Source organism: Diceros bicornis, chromosome 11 (genome assembly GCF_020826845.1).
Source record: "Diceros bicornis minor isolate mBicDic1 chromosome 11, mDicBic1.mat.cur, whole genome shotgun sequence".
Classification (NCBI taxonomy): domain Eukaryota; kingdom Metazoa; phylum Chordata; class Mammalia; order Perissodactyla; family Rhinocerotidae; genus Diceros; species Diceros bicornis.
Window position 1 is genome coordinate 18,768,035 of NC_080750.1, and position 10,738 is coordinate 18,778,772.

General features: G+C 34.4%; 1 non-coding gene across 1 annotated transcript; it reads left to right on the forward strand.

The window, feature by feature from the left end:
* Positions 1–3,264: 3,264 nt before the first annotated feature.
* Positions 3,265–3,368, forward strand: LOC131411627 (U6 spliceosomal RNA). Its single transcript, XR_009221611.1, has one exon. It is a non-coding gene; the product is annotated as a U6 spliceosomal RNA (small nuclear RNA).
* Positions 3,369–10,738: the final 7,370 nt, after the last annotated feature.

Below are 10,738 nucleotides of genomic sequence, written 5' to 3' on the forward strand. Positions count from 1 at the left end.
GCCCAGGGCATTGTCTCACTGCTTTCCTTATTTAACATTACCATGAAAGGGAAAAGGGGGCCTCTTCCCCCCAGCCTCCTGCTCCCTGTCTTGAAGTACTTTGCTTTATGTCACTGATCCTCCACAAAACCCAGCTTGTTTAAATTAAAGTACATGGCATTATCTACATTCTTCTGGTGAATAGCCTGCATTTCACATGCTGAAATCTTACTCATCTTGCATTATTTGCTGCTTGTGTAAATGGACTAGTTTCCAAGATGCTGTTGAAACCAAAACAATAACAGAAGTTCTGTTCTAGGAATTAGGAAAAGGAGCCCTCTAGCAAATCTTGCTCCACAGTCCATCACTTCCCACAATCAGTAAACTGTGGAGTTTACAAAAAGTAATTTAGACTAATACCTGGTAAAGGCAATTCAAATAAGGTGCTGTTATCAAATAATGCAAAGTGTATTTGATTGCTGGTCAGAAATCTCGCAGGGATCTTAGAAGGAAACCTGTGGACACCTCTCACAGGCCTTCCTCCAACAGGCAGCCTGTGGTCCAGGGTGAGAAAACTGGGTTCCCAGGAAAGGCCTTTGCTGCTTAGTGAGGACTGCCATGAAGTAGGGATCACCAGACCTGGGGATCCAAAGGATGTTATAGATCCCACTTTGGGGACTAAGTCAATTTTTAATGATAATACAAGTCAATAAATATGTAAATATGCAAAAATCTGGGCCAAATCCAGTGAGATATCACATTATGACAAACATGAACTCAGACTACCTGAAATTGTAAAAGTTAGTGAGGAGATAAACACAAATATCATGATATGAACCAAAAAGTAATATTAAAGTACTCTAGAAAGCTGTGGAATTCCAGAGGAGACAAAGACTGTGAACAACAGAACATATAAGTAGGAATTTTTGCTGAATTATAAGGAATATATTTATATGGAGTGAATCCAGCTTTTTCTCCACTTGCTTTTATACTAAGGTGAAAAGCTAGCTTTTATCTTCATGATTTAAACATGATCACCTGTTTATGCAAACAAGGATAAAGCACTTTGATATAATCTATGCCATCTAATAATAAAAGAAAAATTCCTTGAAGTGGTTCTATTCAGTTAATATAATACATAATTGAATCAAATCAAGTATCAGGAATAATATACTCTTATTAGAGGAAAATCAATCATTTGTTAGACGAAAACATAGACAATACTATACCATCATGCTGGTATCATACTGACATGCTTTTCCTATCATAAGAATAAAACCGAAATCTCTATCAAGTCCATTACCTTTGGCCTGCTAATTAATAGCTTCCACCTATCGACTCTGCCTCCTTCTTTCTTGTCTCTCTAGGAGTTCCAACTGGGCAGCAGTGGGTCTCACTTAATTAGAGCTGCTGTTTACAGATCTGATTGGCTGTAGTGCATGCCTTAGCTTTTTTTCTCTTTCTTTCACTTTTTGAAGTGAAAAAAGGTTTACTCGAGCCATGTGTTGGGGAAGGGGACACTAAAAAATACTTACCTCCCAAGTCTAAGGGGCATGTGTGCACTCTCAGATGTAGCTGCCTTAGAGCTACCTACAGCCCCAGCTACTTATTTCTATTGTTCACCTCTCTCCCCAAAGAAGAGAGAAATGTCTTCCTTTTCTACTGCCCAACTTTTCCAAAGGAGAATCTACATAAAAGGGACTGGAGTCTCTAGAGATGAAGTTCCATCCATTTTTTATGTATTCATCTTTCCTATATTTGCATAGGAACTCCTGTGGACTGAGAAACAGGTTGGGTGTGGACCAGGATGAGACGGGAGAAGTTTCCATCTTAAACTAAATTTGAAATAATTTTCTTTCTTAACTCCTGGGTTTTGGTTTCAAGTCTGCTTTGCAGTGCCAATTTTTTTTTCTTACATATATAACTGTTTTTATTTTAATACTGTTTTCTTTTTCTTCAGTCTGATTTGTTTTTCTCAGAAATTTGAATTGTGGACAATGTTCTAATTCCTCCTCGTGATGGCTCATGAGATGTGTCTGGACATCTTTTAAATGTTCTGCTATATTTAGATGTGCTATTTATCTGCTGGGTCCACCCAAAGCTACTCAAAAAAACACGAGACTATCTAGCTAAGCCAAAATATTTTATGATATAAAATTTGTGAAAATGGAATAGACACAAATGCCTATTTTGATGATATATCTTTAGTAAAGCATGTTTATCAAAATAAGTCCACATGTTTTTATAATAATTTAAAATGCTCATTTTGTGTGTGGAAAGGTACCATTCTGGTTTAATAAAGAGATATTATGGCACATAATACACTTTTCATGTCTATGTTCAACAGTGATTAAACTTAATATAGTCATGTGTCACTTAACGACAAGGATACATTCTGAGAAATACATCATTAGGTAAGTTAGGTGATTTCATCATTGTGCGAACATCACAGAGTGTACTTACACAAACCTAGATGGTATAGCCTACTACACATCTAGGCTATAAGGTACTAATCTTATGGGACCACCATCGTATATGCAGTCTTGACGGAAATGTGGTTATGCAGCGCATGACTGTAGAAGCTTAGATCTATAGGGATGAGTGTGGGTAAGTACGGAGGCAATAAGTCTTTTGGTAGAGAGCAGGATGATCCTTACTGTACTTAGGTAAAAGACTGACTAGTTTGAGAAATGGACTGAAAAATATACTATCAATGATTTTATATTAACAAGCATCTCAGGTTGAAGGACTGTGTCCTAAAAGTTATTGATCCCTGTAACCACACATTCATAACTATAATATCCTACTTCTGCCTCAAATACGATTAGAATCGATTATATGAGAACATATCCATTGTCACAATTCCCTTAGAGGTAATTATCAGCTGTCTGCACTAGCAAGGGTGTTATATTGACCAGTAGCAAACTGTCTCCTCTTATAACTCGCAGAAAGTAGAACAATGCTCTGTCACTAGACTTACTTCCGAGCAGCTATTTTTTGCTCTGTGTCGGGGCCACTTTGATGTCCTGACACACTCCTCTTTGCCTTTCTTATTCTTTGAAATGTGATTACTTTTCTACATTCCCATTCCCAGAACTTTGCTTATTCCAGACAACTGTTATTACCTGGTGCACAATTTTTCCTTGTACCCCTAACTTATCATCATAGCGAATGATTTCAAAATCCTTTGTGTGCAAACCAGTGAACGCTATTGACAAATGCCACTGATGTTAATCAATGGCGTAACAAAATTATCTGGAAATATTTATAAAAATACACGCGTCTGTTCTTACTTCGGCAGCACGTATACTAAAATTGGAACAATACAGAGATTAGCATGGCCCCTGTGCAAGGATGACACACAAATTTGTGAAGCATTCTATAGTTTTAAATTTTCAGTTATAAAGTAGACAAGTCATGGGGATGTAATGTACAGCATAGTGACTGTAGTTAATAATCTATATTGTGTATTTGAAAATTGCCAAGAGAATAGATCTTAAAAGTTCTCGTCACAAGAAATTTTTTTTTTACTATGTATGGTGATGGATGTTAACTACACTTATTGTGGTGATCATTTTGCAACATATACAAATATTGAATCATTACATTGTACATCCAAAACTATATACACTGAAATATAACCTGTCAATTATATCTCAATTAAAAAAAACTACACAGGTCTGGGTTCAACTCAAGTGCACATGGTAAAAAGAAACGAAAAATTTCATCTCTCTCATATGTCCAAAACCCATTCCTAATGTCATCATTTTTATATATCCTTCCAGGAAAGTTGAATGAATATTCTAGGATATATTTGCTTTCATTTTCCAAAAATTGAGGTAATTCTTTATTCATTAGGATTGTTCTATTCAGTACTTTATTTTTCCCTTTATAATAATTTCTATAGATATCATCACCTTAGATCTGATTCATTATTTTTCTAACTGTGTATTATTTAGGTATAAGATTTTTAACCTATCTTCTGTTAGTGGAAAATTAAATTGTTCTAAAGACTAGGCTATTGTAAATGGTGGTACAAATATCTTTGCCTATTTTTACAAACTGTGTTAATATTTTTCTTGTGTAGGGCCGGCCTCGTGGCTTAGCGGTTAAGTGCGCGCGCTCCACTACTTGTGACCCTGGTTCAGATCCCGGCCGCGCACTGAGGCACCACTTCTCCGGCCATGCTGAGGCCGCGTCCCACATACAGCAACTAGAAGGACGTGCAACTATGACGTACAACTATCTACTGGGGCTTGTGGGGGGGGGAAGGAGGAGGATTGGCAATAGATGTTAGCTCAGAGCTGGTCTTCCTCAGCAAAAAGAGGAGGATTAGCATGGATGTTAGCTCAGGGCTGATCTTCCTCACAAAAAAAAATAGATATATTTTTCTAGCGTAAACTCCTAGAAGTGGAATTTCTGAGTCTAAGATCTAATGCAAGTTTATGTTGAACATGTCCTGTCAAAGTCCATACAACTGTTTAGACTCTATCAACAATATATGACAGTGCCTGTTGCTCCCTGTCGTGGCCAATAATAGGTATCATCACACTTTTTAATATTTACTAAACTGATAAGGAAAATATAGTCTCTAACTGGACTTTTATTTGTAATTCTTTACTTTTGAGCATAATTTTTCTTTGTTTGTTTTTGTGAGGAAGATCAGCCCTGAGCTAACATACGTGCCCATTTTCCTCTACTTTACATGGGACGCCGCCACAGCATGGCTTGACAAGCGGTGCGTTGGCATGCGTCCGAGATCCGAACCTGCAAACTCTGGGCCGCCAAAGCGGAGCAGGCGAACGTAACTACTACGCCACCAGCCGGCCCTTGAGTGTAATTCTTTACTTTTGAATTTCTTTCTCTGTTTATAGACATTTTTATGTAGTTTATTGTGATCTGTCTATTCATATCTTTTGAAGATTTGACTATTGAATTGTAGTCTTTCTCCTTATTGTTTTGTAAGATAATATTACATATTAACCACATTAGTGATTTTTCACGTTTTGCTAATTTCACTTTTCAAAAATTGGATTTCTCATTTATGTTTCCAGGCAGATTTTTGCTTTGCTTAAAGTAGTAATTCTTCAAACTTTTTGTGTGGCTTCTGTGTTCTATGCCATGCATGAAAAGGTCTTAACTTTTCAATAATTCCTCATGGATCTTCTTCTATTTTCTTACCCAGTGTTTACACATTTCATCCACTTAGGTTTTATTTTGGTTTAGTAGATGAATTCAGTCCTTTTGAGCATTTGATTATGAAAATTTTCCAATATACAGAAAAGTTTTAAGAATTTTACAGTGAACATCCATATACCCATCACCAAGTTTCTACAATTACATTTTAACTAATTTAGGTTTATCCCACATCTTTCTATCTATCATTTTTGAGATAGATATTTAAATTTACCACGTAAAAATTTAACATTACACATATTATTGTTTCTTTTGTGTGGGTGTGTGTGAGGAAGATCAGCCCTGTGCTAACATCTGCCAATCTTCCTCCTTTTTTGCTGAGGAAGACTGGCCCTGGGCGAACATCCATGCCCATCTTCCTCCACTTTATATGGGATGCCTCCACAGCATGGCTTGCCAAGGGGTGTGTTGGTGCGTGCCCGGGGTTCCAAACCGGCGAACCCCAGACTGCCGCAGAGGAGCGCACTCACTTAAACGCTTGTGCCACCGGGCGGCCCCATATTATTCTTTCTAACTTTACCTTCTTATTATAAATTACATTTCATATTTTATCACTGTTTGTTTTCTATCTTTTGCTGAAGCTCTGTGTGTTTTGTTAATATCTGGCTTTAGAAGGTATACAAATTATACTCTCTATTCTTCAAAACTCTAAATAATGTACCTAAAATTTATATTTTCCAATTTACCCATTTTAGCTAATAAACAATAACTTTTCACCATGAAAAATGAGAAAATCTGGACACCTATATTTCAATCTACTTTGTTCAGATTTGTAACATTTCTAGATTCTTTCAATAACTCCCTCCATTGTTTAGTCTTTAATAGTGGGATTTTATGCTCACTACCTTCTTTTTTAAAACTTTACCTCTCCATTCCTGAGTTCTTCATTTTGATCTATTTCTTCATCAGCTGAATGTTTCTGCCTATCGTTTTAATAGTTTTTTCAAGGCTAACTTTTTGGGCTGTAATCTATGAGTATTACATGTTTGAGAACATAAAACACATATTGTGTTTGCCTTTCTCCAAACTTTACAGACACAATTACTTCTTCTGTCAGTGAACAATGCTCTAGGAAGTCGGAAGTCAGCCTTATTTCCCTCCCTCCTCTTAGGTGCCTTTACATCTTGAAGGAAGATTTTGTTATTCTTGTTTTTGTCTTGAAATCATAATATTTACGAAGATACAAATGTGTGAGGAATATTTATTAGTGATTTTTCTGAGTGTAAATAGTACTTTCTTACCTACAAATTCCATTCTTTATTTAAGAAAGCAATTCTTTCTATAACAGATTTTTCTTCCACTTTCTCTTCTCTTACCTAGAAATGCCAGTGATACAGACTAGATCTCCTTTAACTTTTGAATCTATCATATTTGTACTTTTATTTCTTAGTTCTTTTCAACTTCGTTTAATGTGAGTTCTCATCCATGGCCTGACTCGATTTTCAACAAAATCTATTTTACTCCTGTAATGTGGCATTAATTTTTGAAATGATTTAACATTACTACAAATTTCCCCCAAGCTGGATTCACTCACTTTTTAATCCCTTTTAGTGAGAGTAATTATTTTATCTTTCATTAACTATGTCTCACTTTTTGAGCTCCTTTTAAATAATTCATATACTGCATACTTTATTATGGAAAGTTATTTTTTTCTGAAATTTTCCAAGGGCAATTCTTCTAACTGAAATGCTTAATCTGTCTTTTCTTTGTTATCTTTTATCCTGTCTCTTTTTCTCATTTTAACGCTTCATGGACACTATTTTTTTTTTTTTTTCATTTTTGTTTATTACTCTTTCTCAACTTGAGATTATTTTAACAGAGCCTGCTGACGCTGAAGAGTAGAGTAGGGGTCATCTGGGGAGGAGTTGGCATTTGAGCCTCGGTTTGCTCTTTTGTCATCCCTGTGTCCACCTGCCACACTTCATCATCCCAGAAAGTTTGGCTCACATTTAGATAGTGCATGATATGAAGGCAGAGGTCATCCCCATTTATCTTATTGTATTCTCAAGTTTTAAAACAGCCTTATTAATTGTACCTCAAATAAATTGGCCACATTGATAGCCTAGCTCCCAAACCTCATTTCTGATCTCCAGAACCCGCTAAATCTTTGATTCCTAGCCAGCTGTTTCACTTTTTGGCACATTCTTGGCTTTCTTTCAAACCTGGCTCCCCATAAATCTATCTGAGTCCATTGTTGCCCTTGTCTCATTGTGACGATGTCAATTAGAAAATCATGATTAATTATAAATGTCCCTACGTGAACATGGATACAACAGATTAGGGTGTAGTATAATCAATATATTAAAACAAAAAAGGCTGGCAGTAACCATGTCATTATGTTACCAATTGTCTTTAAATTGAGAGATTACAGATGATTTTTCAATTCTCTTAATAATTACACTTTACAATTTTCTACATACTTATAGTTTTATTAATTATTTTATTATAAAAAAAATATTTATTTAAAAAATACCTTTTTTTAAATGGATTTTTTCTTTCCTTTTTTAAATTGTCTAAAAATTACTCCATATGAATTTCTGCTCTTAGAGATATGAGAATTAGTGAACAAGTATTTCATACTTTTCATATGTTACTGGTACAAACTTTATTTAATTTATGTTTTCTCAGTCTTGTTGGTTCCTTGGTCTGTTTTGTTGGTCCTTTTAAGAATTTTCCAGTTCTCTTTTTTTCCCTTTAATCTTTCTAGGTAAAGCTGTTAATACTACACATGTTATCCAATTGAGAATAAATGCTGCTTTCTCTCTATTTGTGCTCTTTTTAAATATACTTGAAGGTGAGGACTAGTGTTAGTTGTATGAGAGTGTTTTGAAAATAACACATTCAAGATTATGTTTTATTTACATTTAAACTGTTCAAAAGAAAACCTGAAAATAAGTTAAATATCTTCCTTTTTTAAAAGACGCGGTTAATGTGTGCATTTTTGTAACTAAAATCTAAGAAGTGTCATTTAATTCTGTGGAAACTTGAAACAAGGAATCCTCGCCAGTTTTCTCACTAGATCGTGTGAGATTCTGCTCTGACACTTTGTGTGCTGGCTAAGATCATAAGCCAAAGTTTTTGCACATGGACCATATTAAGAGTATTTGGGGAGGTTTGCCGACTTAGTCTCTAATTAGAATTTTTCACCAAACTTGAGCAGAAAATGAAAGTTCGTAATTCAGTGTCTTTGGCATTTTGTAATATTTGCACATGGAAACGATCATATGAAGAACTACACCACCCAAGCAGCAGCTGTAAAAATTAATGTTTTCAAAGAAAGTTTGGAATTAAAATTAAAATGTGAGACAAAACCAAAAAGTACTTAGCAACAAAATAAAAGATATTTAGTTTTTTCTTATGTTTTTAGAATAAACATTCAAATGAAAGATGAAAAAGTTATATGTAATGAACTTTCCTGAAGTGTTTACTACAGTGCTTCTAGATTTGTGTGTAAACACATCAAGTCTAAAAGGGATGTATGTCAAGTTGGGGTTTACTTACACCACTAATTCTGGCTCTTCCAAAGTACTTATAACTTCTAGTATCCTAAACCCTTTGTTTTCTTTCATGATTCTCAATAATCTTCAGGCAGTGATTTGAATAAAAATGATCGATGGCATTCAATTTTATCCATTATTGTGGACTTTCTGTCTCTTGACTTTTTTCCTTCAAATTCCTTGTATTATACTTAAAGTGATCCTTTCTAAGGGCACTCTCTCCCTTCCACATTCCTCTATCACACACCAGAAGGCTATTGGTATACTGTAAAATAATCATAATTTAAACGTTATTGCAATCTCCTGATGACCAAGAGTATACTGCCCTGATAGTCACAGGAAACATACTGATAAGATATTAACATCACTTTCAAAGCCATTTTGAAAAATAATGTTATAAATATCCGTCAGCTATTGAGTATGTACCCTATCCCCTACATGACATTTTCCCAACCATCAAAATTTGGTCCATTTCAAAATTCAGAATAATTCAGCTCCTCCTTGGAGCTTCTGTAATCCTTCTGATTAAAACAAATGATCCGCCTTTACGTGTGTACTTCACCATCTTCTCATTTCCGTCACAGTGGATGTGTTTTGTATCTTCAAAATCCACACTTGCAATTTAATTTAAATTTCAAGAAACCTTAAGGTCCTACTATAGTAAAGGACTGGGCAAGATGCTAAATATACAGTGTGGATACAATGGACATGACTGTACTTTCTAAGACGAATTAGCAACCATTTGCTGTTTTATATATTGAACTTTTGTATGGAAATTCTTTTGAATAAAGGAAAAATTGATAATAATAGTTGAAAAATGCTAATTTTGACTCAAATACTACTGTTTTTGATTGTCAGATAATCAGTTATCATATATAAGGGTCTAAATAGTGTTTTAAAACGTGTTAAAATTAAATTTTATACTATAATGTTACACGCAGATGGAGATAAAAAAAGATTGATTACTTATTTCTGAAATAAATAGTTAGTCGCATCATCTTTTATGCCCACAGTCTTAAAAAGAAGGTTATTCATAGGCCTCAATTGGTAACCAACAGTTTGTTCTCCATGGGTTTTTCTGAATATTTGTTACATAGATGATTATGCAGATGGTTATTTAGGAAAAGTTATCCAATAACACTTGTTACATCCTTTCATTTTCATCTGAATTACTGACTTTAATCTGTTGATGCTCTTAGAGTTTTGATACATATTTCATTTTTGAGAGAATCATCAGCATGTGAAAGAAATGATTAGAATGATAGATCTGTTTCTATTAGAAATCAGCCCTTCCGATCTACACACATTCCAGATACAGAGAAGAAAAAAGAGAGAGAGAGAGCAAGAAAAATATACAAATATATTGGTATTCGGTAAAAATATAGGTGTTATTTGTTGCCAAATCTTACATCACTAGATGTGGTTATAAGGTACCCAGAATCATGTTATGATTCCTGCATTCTCAGACAGTTAGATATGCTTCAAACAACTTTGAAACTTTTCAGACTAGTAGAAGCAAGGGTAACTATTGTTTCGTGTTTATGTTTTATGTTCCAGAGGAAAATACTTTCAAATAAATATTTTGTACAACTTTTTTAGTAATTTTCGAAGTCAGCAGGGTATATTTACAATCACGAAATGATTTGCAAGTTTTAGTTTTCCCTCATCTTTTTTGCTGAATTGACACTTTTTAAAATCAATCATACTTTATAAAATATTGCAATCTTTAGAGGAGTGTGTATATGACAACCAAGCCAACTTCTCTGAAAAGATATCAACCTCATCTAAGGAGTCCTTAATAAGTTCAAGATACATGAAAACAAATGAGTATTTTGTTTCATTATGTCTAGATTTTATCCAAATTTAGTAAGGAAGAGTGTCTGTTGAACACGAAATACATGGTGATTGGCTACTAGATAGTCACGAAATGATTCTGATTTTATATAGAATCAGAAATTTTAAAATTTTAACAATTCCCCTAAAAACCCACAGGAGTAGAAATTATATAATAATCTCTCCAAGTTAATTTGTGTTGATTTTTCTCTAGGAATAAATTAATTACATGT